This window comes from Procambarus clarkii, unplaced genomic scaffold (assembly GCF_040958095.1).
Source record: "Procambarus clarkii isolate CNS0578487 unplaced genomic scaffold, FALCON_Pclarkii_2.0 HiC_scaffold_1037, whole genome shotgun sequence".
Classification (NCBI taxonomy): domain Eukaryota; kingdom Metazoa; phylum Arthropoda; class Malacostraca; order Decapoda; family Cambaridae; genus Procambarus; species Procambarus clarkii.
In genome coordinates, this window is record NW_027190069.1 from 26,631 (window position 1) to 43,206 (window position 16,576).

At 33.8% G+C, this 16,576-nt stretch overlaps 1 long non-coding RNA gene across 1 annotated transcript; it reads right to left on the minus strand.

Moving 5' to 3' along the window:
* Positions 1–9,837: 9,837 nt before the first annotated feature.
* LOC138361991 (uncharacterized) lies at positions 9,838–15,598 on the minus strand. The gene is made up of 3 exons (XR_011227341.1): positions 15,468–15,598; positions 14,741–14,958; positions 9,838–9,938 (listed from the first exon to the last, which is right to left on the minus strand). It is a non-coding gene; the product is annotated as an uncharacterized lncRNA (long non-coding RNA).
* Between the last annotated feature and the right edge of the window lie 978 nt (positions 15,599–16,576).

Genomic DNA, 16,576 nt, shown 5'->3' on the forward strand with positions numbered 1-16,576 from the left:
CTCCTTAAGTTGGTTACACTTTTCCGGGGCTCTAGATTTTGTTCTTTAGAAGACTTCTTCAAAACAAAGTTTTCTTTTTAAATTTGTCCATTTTCACATGTTTCTTCTGGAGGTGGTTATTATTTCATTCACCCGATGATTCTGGAAATGAAGCATTAATTTAATAATATAATTTATATATTTTTATCTCAACTATTATATAAGAACTTACAAAAGCTTATTTTTTATACAATATTATGGGTCTTCATTTCTTCAATAAATGTTTAACTAATACCAAGATAATGTTAACTGTTCAAAATGACAAAGAGCTAAATCAATATTTAAAGAAATTCTTTCCTTCAGGTCTTAGCCATTTAAAATATATTGGGATTGATGGTTCAGTTTTTTTCCATGCACATACCATAAAAGGGAAACAAGTTGGAACAATTGATATCAATGCTACAGCCCAAAAAGTATGTAATATAATTTGTGCCTATTGTGATATTCTCATGAATTTACTAAGTAACAATAACACCGATGATGATGATGATCATAATACTAATACTAATACTAATAATAAGGGAAGAACTTGTAATAATATGATAATACACTTTGTTATGGATGGAAAGTCTCTCTTTACAAAAAATCGTAGCAATCAACAAAAATCTGACCCCTTTTCCATTCTTTCTCCCCATGAAAAATTATCCTTAGAAAAATGTACAATTGCAATGATAAAAAAAAAATGGACATTCAACATCCTAATATCATATTTCTATTATCAACTGAATCATTACCTTTTGATCAACGAAATGAGGGTGAAATAACTCTATTTCGTTTTATTAATAAAATTTTAAATAAAAATTCCCGTTACATAATTATAAGTAATGACTCTGATATATCAGCAATGTACATTCTTCGAGAGGATGATCGTGTTATGTTGGTTATCCCACCATATAATGGACAATCATGCATTGGATTAAACAATTATAATCATATTATGGTTAAATTAAATATAAATTCTCAACAACTATTTAGTTTAACAGTATTGTATTTTATATTTTTTGGAAGTGACTATAATTTAGGTCTCATATCTTGTTGGACAATCAGTAAACATGACATTTTAAAAAACGCCATTTTACATGAAGAAACAAATCTTGTTTCAATATTTAATCAAATGAAAAGATGTCGTTCAACTAAAAATGAAGCAATCATATGGCAGGAGTGGGGGGATTCTGTAACATACCAAGACTATTTATTTCTTTTTAAATTAATTGTATATGAAGCAGTTCATAGTGCCCGATATTATAAATCATTAGGGAAAAGTAATCCATCATTATTAAATTTATATTCAAATAATCACATAAAAGTTTTAACTAAAACTATAAAATTAATTAAATAATAAGTAATTATTTATTACCTGTTAAAAACCTTAAGACAATTATTGTATTGAGTAGTAATATTTGTTCCAAATTCATCCTGAGGATTGAAATTCACATATATTCTAGGCTTTATTACAATGGGTTGTCTATGCCGATTAATTATATGGGCATGTCTCTTTTCGCGACTTACATTTTTATAGTAACTGGGTAAAATATCTTGAAGTTTACAAAAATTTAACTGGGATAGGTTGGTCGTATGAGAGAGAGAGTATTTTAATTGGGAATTATGAACAATAGCAGTTTTAAATAAACGTTTGGCTTCCATCCAATCAGATAAATTTGTAAATGTCCATAATATGATCTTGATTTTATCTTTAGCTTTAGGAACACATTTCCATTCATTACACCATACATCGTTAATCATTAGATTTGTTATTATATAATGCAAAATATCAATAATTAATCTTTCATTACACACAATGAAAACTGGACGTTGAATTATGGAAAAAACATTGTGTTCAGTAGCAATGGTTTTAGCAGCAAACAACAGGCATTCAATCACCTCATAACCAGCAATATAACCTGGCAAAGAGTACTGGTTGGAACATTTTTCTATAATTTTTTTATCATTCGAATTATATATGGCAAGTTTTACAATTCGACAATAATTTCCAGTTTTCTTGTTATGCAGACTCATACCAACTCCCTTGTTAGATATGTAGAATATGCTTTCCTGATCATCTACAGGGATATTTACATTTGTCTCATGTAATGAATATTCAACATATATATACATATCATGGGCCATAAATGGAAGTTTAATTTTTTGTCTTTTCAATACATCTGCCATTTTAGGAAGATTGTGGTGGTGGGGAGGATTGGGATGTTTGCTGCTGTGGTGATGACTGAGAGGTGAATGGTAATTGGGTATTGGGAGATTGTGGTATATAAGGATTTTGATGAGTATGGGTGGGGTTGACAGTGGGAGGGGGAGGGGGAGGAGGAGAAGGATGAGGAGGAGGAGGAGAAGAGGTAACAACACTTGTTAGAGGAGGATGGGAATGATAATAACAGTAAGGAGAAGTTGGGGTATATTGACACTGACATTGATAATAAGAACTAGGGAATTGTTGATGGGGTGAATAATGGAATGAAGAGTGTGTATGTAGGGGCAGTTGGGTTGGTGGTGGTGGAGGTGGTTGTGCATATATTATGGGTGGGATTGTTTGTGCAGAATTTGTAAGATTTTTTAGTTTTTCATCAAATAATTTACTGATTTCTTCAGCCCTCTTTGTTGATTCTTTTAAATGAGCTTCTTCATTTAGATGCTGACAATTTTTAATGTAATCGTCAATTATATTTAAAATTACATCATTCTCAATATTTTTGGTCCACTCTAAAGCTGGTCTGGCAGGGAAAACAGGAAGACTAATCAATAGTTGTGTCAAAGAATTAATAAGAGATTCTAGAGTTTCTTTGGTAACATAATTTAATGTATCATTATCTGTGAGAATGGGTAAATTTCACGGAATTAACGTAGTATTTAAAAATTTTGTAATGTCATCAGTAGAATTGATAGGAAACTGTAAAGGGTTAGTAATCATATCATTCCCAACAACTTTAAAATTTATTAGATTATTAGAAGAACTATTCATGTTTTAGCATAAGATTTTTTAATATGATAAATAATATAAAAGGTATTTATTAAGACTATAAGTTATAATTATTCCAGCTGTCCTGAACTGAGCTCGGACTGGGGTATCTCATAATCATGGCAGATGATACTAAATCCACCCTTATTACATCTCCAATTGAATTAATAGACAGACTAGGAAAAGAAATTATTTATTATGCTGACAAATGTTTTTTGGACATACCCCAAGTTAAGATTTACAGTTTGTGTATGGGTTCCAATTGTGTGCAACTTAAGTATGATATTCGTCTAACTGCAAATGCGGTATCCCCTAGCTGGATATATGATCCAATGGAGCATGAGGATGAGGAATATGGTCATTTGGAATCTGAATTTCGCAATGCCCATATTATACTTCTTTGTAATCTAAGTGAATCAATACTAAATTCTATTTTGACAGGTTCTCTTACATTGAAAGATGTTAGAAAAACATTGCTTATATATAAGTTTGATGAGACTTTGTTGGATTTTGATGTTAGCCACATGGATGAAATAATTAAGGAACATCCCATTTCCTATAATCGAATTCCATATACCTATTTGGATTACTCATTCAATGGAACATCAATAAAAGAGGTTTGGGGAATACAAAACTCCCCTGAAAATATTTCTAAAGACCACCACCATAGAGAGTCATTGGTTTTGGATAAATACAAAACTATTGTCAGTTTGTTTAATAAACACGAAAACCGAGAGGGCACTTTGACAGTTATTACTGGTTTAATGGCCTCAGGAAAATCGTCTCGACTTTTGCAACTTACTGAAACACATTGCAGAGAAAATAAAAATAAAACCATATTGATTTTGCCTAGATGTGTACAATTAAAACAAATAAAATGTCGATCAATAATTCCGACTGAAATCCAAATCCGGAGTGAAACTTACTTAGATTATAAAGACTATATTCTTCACTTTGATACTATTTTTATCGACGATGCTCATTTGTTTTATCCAGAAAATTTAACTGAATTTGTTCATGTATGTCAAGGTTGTGGAATCGATGTGATAATTGCAGGACTGAGTGTATCATCATTTAGAAATGATACATTTAAAGGTTTTGTTTTTTTAATGTCTCAGGCTAATAAAATAGAATTACAAACAACATCCTGCACTCTATGTAATTATCGTACAGCCAAGATATCATTTCGGTTTAATTGGCGTAAACCAAGTAATTTTGTGGGTGATCATCGTAAGTATTTAAGTGTGTGTTCTCCTTGTATGATTGAATTAGCACCATACTTTCTATGTCTTGGAAAAAGTAATTTTGACCAAAGTGATTTGGATAAAATGTGTGGTACTATTTTATAATTATTTATATATATTTCTAATATATATACAGTTTGAAAATTGTTATTATCAAATGACACATCCCAACATTAAAGAATTTATTAACCGGGTTAAAACAGATGGACATATATATATATAAAAACAAAATAATTAAAATCCCAGCAAACATTTTCATGTTTTTAAAACATCCTAAAAACGACATTTCATTGTTTTCAGCACGTTTATAATTACGTTTAGAAAAGGTTTTTTGAGAACTTTTATATACAACCTTAGAACGTAAATAATTAACATTTCTAAAAACTTTTTTATAATCTTTTAATTACCTACATTAAAACGTTTAGGGTAAATTAGGGTATAATAATTTTGTAATTCATATCTGAAATAGAAAGGGAGAGAAAGAAAGAAGACATATCTGAGAAAGAAATGGACATCCTATATATGTATGTGTAAATTACAAATAAATAGGGTACAAAAAGATAATTAAAATATTATATTTATTTAATTAAGAATGAGTAATACAACAAAATATATGTAATAGCTCGAAATATATAGACTATATCTATAACAGAATATAAAAGTAAAAATTTAAAAATCTATAAAAATCTATATATGCAATATGTGAACACAATAGATTTTGTGATCAAGCAGCCTGTGATTCATGTCATGCTGAGATCAGTCTGACGTAATAAGCAGTTATTGTTACTTAAAACTAAAACAAGTAAAATTTTCCGAGTATACATATAACACTATAGTTTTTCTATGACTAATAATAAAAATCTATTAATCAAAAGTTTAGGACTAATTAACTAAAAATAAAAATCTACAAGTGAATGTAAACACAGTCAAGTATAATATTCATGTAGAAAGAGAAAGAAAAAGAGAGAGAAGGAAAGAAAGAGAAAGAAAGAAAGGGAGAAAGAGAAAGAAAAGAAAAAACAGTCATGTATAATATTCATATTAGCACCATGCAATATAACTTAGATTAAGTAAAAAATCTCAGACATTTTTAAATCAAATGAAATATGAGAGCCAGAGAGAGAGACCCAGAGCCAGAGAGAGAGAGCGAGAGCCAGAGAGAGAGAGAGCATGAGCCAGAGAGAGAGAGCCAGAGAGAGAGTCAGAGAGAGAGAGAGAGAGAGCCAGAGAGTGAGAGAGAGAGAGCCAGAGAGTGAGAGAGAGAGAGAGAGCCAGAGTGAGAGAGAGAGCCAGAGAGAGAGAGAGAGCCAGAGAGAGAGAGAGAGAGAGAGAGAGAGAGAGAGAGAGCCAGAGAGAGAGCCAGAGAGAGAGAGAGAGAGAGAGAGAGAGAGAGAGAGAGAGAGAGAGCCAGAGAGAGCCAGAGAGAGCGAAAGAGCCAGAGAGAGCGAGAGAGCCAGAGAGAGAGAGAGAGAGAGAGAGAGAGAGAGACAGAGCCAGAGAGAGAGAGCCAGAGAGAGCGAGAGAGCCAGAGAGAGCGAGAGAGCCAGAGAGAGCGAGAGAGAGCGAGAGAGCCAGAGAGAGAGAGAGAGCCAGAGAGAGAGAGCGAGCCAGAGAGAGAGAGAGAGCCAGAGAGAAAGAGCCAGAGCCAGAGAGAGAGAGAGAGCCAGAGAGAGCGAGCCAGAGAGAGAGAGAGAGCCAGAGAGAGAGAGAGAGCCAGAGAGAGCGAGAGAGAGCAAGAGAGCCAGAGAGAGAGCGAGAGAGCAAGAGAGCCAGAGAGAGAGCGAGAGAGAGAGAGCCAGAGAGAGAGAGCAAGAGAGCCAGAGAGAGAGAGCGAGAGAGAGAGAGAGAGAGAGAGAGAGAGAGAGAGAGAGAGAGAGAGAGAGAGAGAGAGAGAGAGAGAGAGAGAGAGAGAGAGAGAGAGAGAGAGAGAGAGAGAGAGAGAGAAAGAGAGAGAGAGAGAGAGAGAAAGAGAGAGAGAGAGAGAGAGAAAGAGAGAGACAGACAGAGACAGAAAGACACACACACAACAAAAGAGGAGACAGAACAAAATTAAGGCAAGGATAGAGAAGACAGAACAGAAACAACAGAGAGAGGAGTGAAATGAGAAATCATTGAAGAGAAGGGGAAGAGAAACACAAGATAAGAAAAAGATACAAGAAAAATATACAAGATAAAAATGACATAAATGAATACCACAAATATAAAAAGTAAAGGAAGAGAGAAGCTAGAAGAGACAGGAAACGAGAGGTGTTAGAAGAGAGGAGGAAAGGAGAGATTAAAAGACAAGAAAAACAGGAGAGAAACGTAAAAGAAATAAAAAAAAAAGGGTCATTTGTGAGGAGAGAAAATAGAGAGACCAGAGAAGACCATATATCAAGAGTGTGAGGATAAAGACTTATATATTTTCTTAGTAGACATCCTCTGGCTCTTGTTGCCCCTCTTGTATACGAATTGTACTTGCAAGTTTCCCTGAAAAGATATTAACAAAATTAATATTTAATTATTTATTTATATAAATTACACACACACAAACTTATATATATATATATATATATATATATATATATATATATATATATATATATATATATATATATATATATATATATATATATATATATATATATATATATATATATATATATAATTTCGTAAACCTCACCCTGTAAACATTCATGTTTCTACATGTTAAACAAGCTACGAGGATGAGGGAAGGGGATGTTCCCTCCATGCTGGATATTATATTTACCAGGAAAGAGAAAGATATATTTATCATTCAGTACCTCCCTCCTTTGGTACCTCCCTTTTCCTCCTTTCAGTACCTCCCTCCTTTTACCCAAGTGACATGGTCACTTGGGTAAAAGTGACCATGTCTTTTTGGGAATAAAGTATGCAATGCATTATAATCTGGAAGAAAATGAGCTTGAAGCAGTTGAAAAACCTGACTTGTGGAGAGGTCATTATGGGGAACTCAGATATTTCCTTAAGGAATTTGACAAACACTTGCTGTTAGGACATGAAGTAAATGAGATGTATGTCAAGTTTTGTGAAATATATGATAATGGCACAACAAAATTTATACTAAAGCAGAGATGCAGAACTAGGAAAAGGGGAAAAATTGCCCAAACATACAAGCAATACAAAGATGCGAGAAACAGCAATAGCAGTAAGGAGAGGGGCAGAAAGACTGACTTTCGGTCATATTCAACAACACAAATATACATACACACACACACATTATTGGAAAAAATTGGAATTGGAATATTGGAAAAAATAATTAAAACTAAATGGGTAGAACACCTGGAGAGAAATGATATAATTTCAGACAGACAGTATGGTTTTCGATTTGGAAGATCCTGTGTATCGAATTTACTCAGTTTCTTTGATCGAGCAACAGATATATTACAGGAAAGAGATGGTTGGGTTGACTGCATCTATTTGGACCTAAAAAAGGCATTCGACAGTTCCACATAGAGAGGTTGTTCTGGAAACTGGAAAATATTGGAGGGGTGACAGGTAAGCTTCTAATATGGATGAAAAATTTTTTGACATAGAAAAATGAGGGCAGTAATCAGAGGCAATGTATCGGACTGGAGAAATGTCACAAGTGGAGTACCACAGGGTTCAGTTCTTGCACCAGTGATGTTTATTGTCTACATAAATGATCTACCAGTTGGTATACAGAATTACATGAACATGTTTGCTGATGATGCTAAGATAATAGGAAGGATAAGAAATTTAGATGATTGTCATGCCCTTCAAGAAAACCTGGATAAAATAAGTATATGGAGCACCACTTGACAAATGGAATTTAATGTTAATAAATGCCATGTTATGGAATGTGGAACAGGAGAATATAGACCCCCACACAACCTATACATTATGTGAGAAATCTTTAAAGAATTCTGATAAAGAGATCTAGGGGTGGTTCTAGATAGAAAACTATCACCTGAGGACCACATAAAGAATATTGTGCGAGGAGCCTATGCTACGCTTTCTAACTTTAGAATTGCGTTTAAATACATGGATGGTGATATACTAAAGAAATTGTTCATGACTTTTGTTACGCCAAAGCTAGAATATGCAGCTGTTGTGTGGTGCCCAACAACAGAAGTTGGCCCATATCTTAAGAAGCACATCAACAAACTGGAAAAGGTGCAAAGACATGCTACTAAGTGGCTCCCAGAACTGAAGGGCAAGAGCTACGAGGAGACGTTAGAGGCATTAAATATGCCAAAACTAAAAGACAGAAGAGGTGATATGATCACTACATACAAAATAGTAACAGGAATTGATAAAATCGACAGGGAAGATTTCCTGAGACCTGGAACTTCAAGAACAGGAGGTCATAGATTGAAACTAGCTTAACACAGATGCTAAAGAAATATAAGAAAATTCACTTTCGCAAATAGAGTGGTAGACGGTTGGAACAAGTTAGGTGAGAAGGTGGTGGAGGCCAAGACTGTCAGTAGTTTCAAAGCGTTATATGACAAAGAGTGCTGGGAAGACGGTCTCATCCTTTAACTACACTTAGGTAATTACACACACACACACACACATACATATTATATATATATATATATATATATATATATATATATATATATATATATATATATATATATATATATATATATATATGTCGTACCTAGTCGCCAGAACGCACTTTTCAGCCTACTATGCAAGGCCCGATTTGCCTAATAAGCCAAGTTTTCATGAATTAATATATTTTCTCTATTTTTTTTCTTATGAAATGATAAAGCTATCCATTTCATTATGTATGAGGTCAATTCTTTTTTTATTGGAGTTAAAATTAATAGAGATATATGACCGAACCTAACCTATCTTTATAGGTTAGGTTAGGTAGCTGAAAATGTTAGGTTAGGTAGTCGAAAAAACATTAATTCAAGAAAACTTGGCTTATTAGGCAAATCGGGCCTTGCATAGTAGGCTGAGATGTGCGTTCTGGCTACTAGGTACGACACATTATATATATATTTATATATATATATATATATATATATATATATATATATATATATATATATATATATATATATATATATATATATATATATATATATATATATATATATATATATATATATATATATATATATATATATATATATGTCGTACCTAGTAGCCAGAACTCACTTCTCAGCCTACTATTCAAGGCCCGACTTGCCTAATAAGCCAAGTTTTCCTGAATTAATATATTTACTATAATTTTTTTCTTATGAAATGATAAAGCAACCCTTTTCTCTATGTATGAGGTCAATTTTTTTTTATTGGAGTTAAAATTAATGTAGATATATGACCGAACCTAACCAACCCTACCTAACCTAACCTAACCAATATTTATAGGTAAGGTTAGGTTAGGTAGCCAAAAAAAGCTAGGTTAGGTTAGGTAGGTTAGGTAGACGAAAAAACATTAATTCATGAAAACTTGGCTTATTAGGCAAATCGGGTCTTGAATAGTAGGCTGAGAAGTGCGTTCTGGCTATTAGGTACGACATATATATATATATCGGACAATTAGTAAAAAAAAAAAAAAAAAAATTTAAATCATTTTACCCTGTACCTAGATCCACCAGGCCTGTTTGGTGCCTGTTTCAGTACTTCAGACATCTGGAAGGTCACATCCTCCTCCTCAACTTGTGGATGTGCGTTGATAGATGATTCTGTAAAATTAAGTTATTTATATAATAATAAATTCAGTATAACAATAATATTCTGTAAAATTAAAAGTAATTTATACATCAATCAGATAAAACTCTCCAGAGATGGTGATACACAACATATAAAGGACAAGTTTCAGAACAAAATATGCATTTAGGAATAAGGTTTTGTACATGTAGGTAGCACATGAGAAAATAAGTGGAAGGTGATCAAGTTTATATTAACATGTTAATGACTTTGTTAAGGCTTTGCAAGAATGAAAAAATATTAATAATATAATATCACCTACCAATTAATTGTACATCATTTATAAGTCAATTATTTGCATTATTATTATTCAATACTAATGATATAAAAATGCATTTTGTAATCTACTATTTATGCAAGTATTAAGCACAGGATCATGAAATAAACTGCAAAATACTGTAATGGATAAACCAATTAAGTTTACATTTTCCTATAGCTAAGTCAGTCTTAGTCAAACTATTAGCAGCAGAGAACAATTATGCCCAACCTTTATTAAATGAAACAATCTTAAGAGCAAGTGATAGAAATATAATCATTTATGCTTGGGAAAATATTATGGAATGGTTCCAAATATGAAAAATATTAAGTTTTTTGGTTAAAATTTTTTAACTTAAAATTTACATTTTTAAGTGAATTTTAAACTTTAAAAAAATTATTTAATTTTTTGGTTACTTACTTAAAATAACATTATATAGTTCTTGTTTTTGTAAAAATGCCAATTTCTTCTTTTGCCCTTCCAGACTGTATAGTGACCACAGGCCGTTTGTTCATATCTTCATTATTCTTCGAACTGTGGTTGCACAATCAGACCCACGTACACTGGTTAAAAGCATCACCTAAAAGCAACAACAAAAATGTAGTACACTGACGAATTTTGAATATATATATATATATATATATATATATATATATATATATATATATATATATATATATATATATATATATATATATATATATATATATATATATATATATATATATTAGTTGATTTTATACCCGCATTAGGTCAGGTGATAATACAATGAAGGTGAAAACATGGGGGGATACATAAGGGATAAACATAGGGGCTGCAGAAGGCTTATTGGCCCATACGAGGCATCTCCTATCTAAACACAAAGATTAATCCAGTGTAATTGGCCTGTTATGTTGTAACATAACATACATACATATATATATATATATATATATATATATATATATATATATATATATATATATATATATATATATATATATATATATATATATATATATATATATATATATATATATATATATATATATATATATATATATATATATAATGTGTGTGTATATATATATATATATATATGTATGCCATATACATATATATGCTATGTTGTATGCTACAACTTGGCTGATAATAAAGCCATTCACAACTGCAGGCCTAATAAAAAAAGGAGGTGGCATAGCAATATCTTACAAAGATACCTTCATCTGCAATAGTCTCATTAGTAATAGAGACGACTATTGTGAATATACCTTTGCCAAGTTCTCCAGTAAATCCCTTAAATCCTCCTTGACTATAAGTGCCATCTATAGATTTCCCAATACCGACATAGCTTCATTCTCAGATAACGTAAGGAATCTTATCATAAATAACAATCTCAACAAAAATCAAACCAACTTAGTGGTTTGTAATGGTGAACAAAACATGCAGATACTTATATATAACCTGTGAATAGAGTGTAATAACACCAAAACTATTTGTTTATTGTTTTATGACCATAATAATTGAATCACTAATATGATTCACTAATATATAATCCTAATAATAATCACTAATATATAATCCATTGAGCATGCTGCATCTCTTTCAGTCTCTTTGCAATTTGAACAAGAGGGTTTTTAATTGATCGAACCATATTCTTAAAGCAAAGTAAATGAGATGTATTCCATATTTTGCAAAATATACGATGAAGGCACACAAACATTCATACCAAAACTGAAGGGCAGGATTTATGAGGAGACATTAGAGGCATTAAATATTCCAAACTAGAAGACAGAAGGAAAAGAGGAGATATGATCACTACGTACAAAACAGTAACAGGAATTGATAAACTTGATAGGGAAGATTTCCCGAGACCTGGAATTTCAAGAACAAGAGGTTATAGATTTAAACGAACTAAACAAAGATGCCGAAGAAATGTAAGACAATTCACTTTTGCAAACAGAATGGTAAACGGTTGGAACATGTTAGGTGAGAAGGTGGTGGAGGCCAAATCCGTCAAAAGTTTCAAAGCATTATATGACAAAGAGTGCTGGGAAAATGGGACACCACGAGTGTAGCTCTCCATCCATCTGATTGATAACCCAAATGAATTTTTCATGGATATGATACCAACATCAAATCATAAATCAGATGTGATCCTATCACCACTGGATTTTGAAGAAGCCATAGACAGTATGCCTATGCACTCTGCACCAGGCCCTGACTCTTGGAACTCTATATTCATCAAGAACTGTAAAAAACGTTATCGCAGGCCCTTCACATTCTTTGGAGACAAAGCCAAGATACTGGCATTGTCCCTGACATACTAAAAACAGCAGAGATAGCACCGCCCCATAAAGGAGGAAATAAGGCAGAGGCAAAAAACTACAGACCGATAGCACTAACATCACACATCATAAAAATCTTTGAGAGAATGCTAAGAAGTAAGATCACAAAATACATGGAATCACAGCATCTCCATAACCCCAGACAACATGGTTTCAGAACAGGGCGCTCTTGCCTATCACAGTTGCTGGACCACTCTGACATGGCACTAGATGCCATGGAAGACAAACAAAACGCTTTGACAAAAAAAAGCCTTTGACAAATGTGACCATTGTGTTATTGCACATAAAATGCGTTCAAAAGGAATTACCGGAAAAATAGGCAGATGGATATACAACTTCCTGACTAATAGAACCCAATGTGTAGTAGTCAACAAAATAAAATCTGGACCATCAACCGTAAAGAGCTCAGTCCCCAAGCGTACTGTGCTTGCTCCAATACTTTTTCTCATCCTCATATCGGACATAGACAAGGACACAACCTATAGTACTTGATCATCCTTTGCAGATGACACTAGAATCTTCACGAGAGTAGGCAACATAGAGGAGACGGCAAACCTCCAATCAGATGTAAATCAGGTCTTTCTATGGGCTACAGAAAATAACATGGTGATTAACGAACATAAGTTTCAGCTCATGCGCTACGGAAAAAATAAAAAATATAAAAACGGAAACCACTTACAAAACTCAGTCAAATCATAACATTGAACGGAAAAGCAACGTAAAGGATTTGGGTGTACTGATGTCAGAAGGCCTTACATTTAAAGAACACAATAAAGTAGCCGTCACAACTGCAAGAAAAATGACAGGATAGATAACAAGAACTTTTCACACTAGAGATGCTATACCGATGATGATAGTTTTCAAGACGCTAGTGCTCTCTAGAGTGGAATACTGCTGCATAATGAAAGCCCCTTTCAAAGCTGGAGAAATTACTGACCTATACTTATGCATTTATCTTCGGTTTAACACAACAGGCACCAGACACACGCTAGGCATCATACACACTAGGATAAAACAAACATTAGGCCAGAAGTCAGAAAAGAATTCAAAGAATTTTACTGGAAAGGCTTGCTGTTAGGAAAGGAAGTAATTGAGATGAATTAATGCACAGTATGTCAATTTTGTGAAATATATGATAAAGGAACAAAAACATTTATACCAAAACAAAGATGCAGAACTAGGAAACAGGATTTGTTCAACTGAAATTTCAAGACGGACAGAGACCAAAAGACACAAAAATGGAATCAATATACGAAGAGGCCAAACCCCCAAACATACCAGTAATACAAAGAGAAACAACTACACGGCAGTGAGGAGAGAGGCAGAAAGAAATTTTGAAAAAAAGGAACAAACAAATGTAAAGTAGAACAAATCATATTCTATAAATACAGCAACAACCAATTGCAGGTAAAGGATAATATTCAGAGCTTTTAAATGCATGGATGGCGAAATACTCAAGAAATTGTTCACGACTTTTGTTAGACCAAAGTTGGAATATGCAGCGGTTGTATGGTGCCCATATCTTAAGAAGCACATAAACAAACTGGAAAAGGTGCAAAGACATGCTACTAAGGGGCTCCCAGAACTGAAGGACAAGAACTATGAGGAGAGGTTAGAGGCATTAAATATACCAAATATACTACACAAATATATATACTACACATGCACAATAAACTACCCTACACAGGCTGAGTATGGTGTGTACAATAAATTATTAGCTAAAAGATAAGACTGAGTTTGTATAAATGGGGGTTAAGTCAGAGTGGGAAAATGTAAGTGGAGTGCCTAAAAACCCTGTCCTGGGACCTCTGTAATTCATAATATATACAAATAATTTAGACTCAGGTTTGATCAGCAATATTTGAAAATTTCCAGACGATACAAAAGGGATTTTTTTCTGGATTCAGGATTATTTTTTTATGGCTGAAAACAGGTTTTCAGCAATAAAAGAAATACAGTATTGCTGGAACAACCGTCGACATCTTCAAGAGAAAACCTGAACATCTTCAAGAAGTGAAGATGACCTTGAGAAGAAGTATAGGTTGGGAGAAGTATAGGTTAGGAATTGTCTCCAAAGAATTCTCAAAGAATTACTCGTTATTGCTATCCAAGATAATTAGACGAGCCAAAGCTAAATACTACGAAGATAAATTTACCCAAATAAAGAGTACCTTACCTAAAAATATGTATGTACCTTACGTAAATAAACATTTGATTTTGAAGTGCCGGACAAACAAGGCGGTGGTGGATATGTGGGCCTGAGGGGCCTGTCCAAGCAACAGCCTGTTGGACCAAGCTCTCACATGTCAAGCCTGGCCTTGGAAGGGCTTGGTGAGTAGAACAACTACCAGAACCCTATAATGCATGTATCAAGGTGTCCAGGCAGTGAGCACCACATAATGCAGTGCAGTCCTGTAAGAATAAGCACAGTAAGTATGGGCATGGAGGGGGTGCAGCAGTGGCTTGTGAAGGGCTGGAGAGTAAATGGACATGCCCAGGGGTAAAAAGCATTAGGGTAACAGAACATAGCCCATAAAAATAGTAATGACAATGAATGAATAATTATATGAATGCAATAATACTTCATATCTCAATAGGAATACTAAGCAGGATGCAAGACAAGGTACTGGTGGTGATAGTGGTTGGTACAAGTCCTCACATCCCCACAGACACCAGTAACAGCCCTCACCTCCCAACACAGTACCCTTGTAGCGAGTTAATCTTATACTCGCTTCATTATCTTATAGCATAACTAATTAACACTAATTACAGAAGCTACACAGGTGATACTTTGGTGTGAGTTGAGCGCACTGAGCGTCGGTATCGCTACACCCTTGTTCCTTAACAACCCTTTGGACCTTTATTACAGAAAAATAGAATCAATTAATTTAATAAAATATAAAATATAAGTGCTTACTTACGATAATACTATCGGTGGAACACAAAATCTTCTTCTTCTTGATAGTAGGTGCAGTTTGCATGAAGGGTTAGTCCTCGCCATGACTGAACTGACGACAAAATGGCCGATGTGTTGATATGGCGTCAGGTGACGCTGTGACGTCACAGGTGAGGGACGCTTTGCGCATTACTCCCTCGTACTTAAAAAGTACTACAGGTACTTTTTGGTTTTATTTTTGAATATGGCAGAAGTTGGACAGCTTTTCAAATCATTATAAGGGAGTGAGTTCCATAGACTAGGTCCCTTTATTTACATAGAGTGTTTACATAGATTAAGTTTGACTCTGGGGATATCAAAGAGATATTTATGTCTGGTGGGGACGTGGCCATGTGTTCTATTACATCTGTCCAGGAAGAGTTTCAGAACAGGGTTTGCAGTTAGAAAAAGGGCTTTATAAACGTAATTTACACAGGAGAATGTATGGAGTGAATTTGTTTAGCATGTTTAAGGATTTGAACAAGGGAGCTGTGTGTTGTCTGAAGGTAGAGTTAGTTATTGTCCTGATAGCAGATTTTTACTGGATGATGATGGGCTTGAGGTAGTTTGCAGAGGTTGAACCCCAAGCACAAACGCCATAAGAATGATAGGGATAGATAAGTGCATAATAGAGTGAGAGGAGAGCAGAGTAGGGTACATAATATCTGATCTTAAACAGTATACCAACTGTTTTAGAAACCTTTTTAGTTATGTGTTGTATATGGGTGCGGAAGTTGAGTCTCTTGTCTAAGTATAGGCTAAGAAACTTTCCATCATTTTTATTGCTAATGTTTACATTATCTATCTGAAGCTGAATTGCATTTGTTGATTTGTTTCCAAATAAGATATAGTAGGTCTTTTCTATGTTTTGTGTGAGGTTTGTTGGTTGACATCCACAAGTTGACTTTTTTTAATTAATTGTTTACAACATTATTTAACAGGAGTGGGTTGGGGTCAGAGTAGATGAGTAGTATCATCAGCCAACAATATAGGTTTAAGTATGTTAGAGACATTAGGGAGATCATTGATGTATATAAGAAACAGGAGGGTCCTAGGATGCTGCTCTGTGGCACCTTTACGGTAATTAAGTGGTAG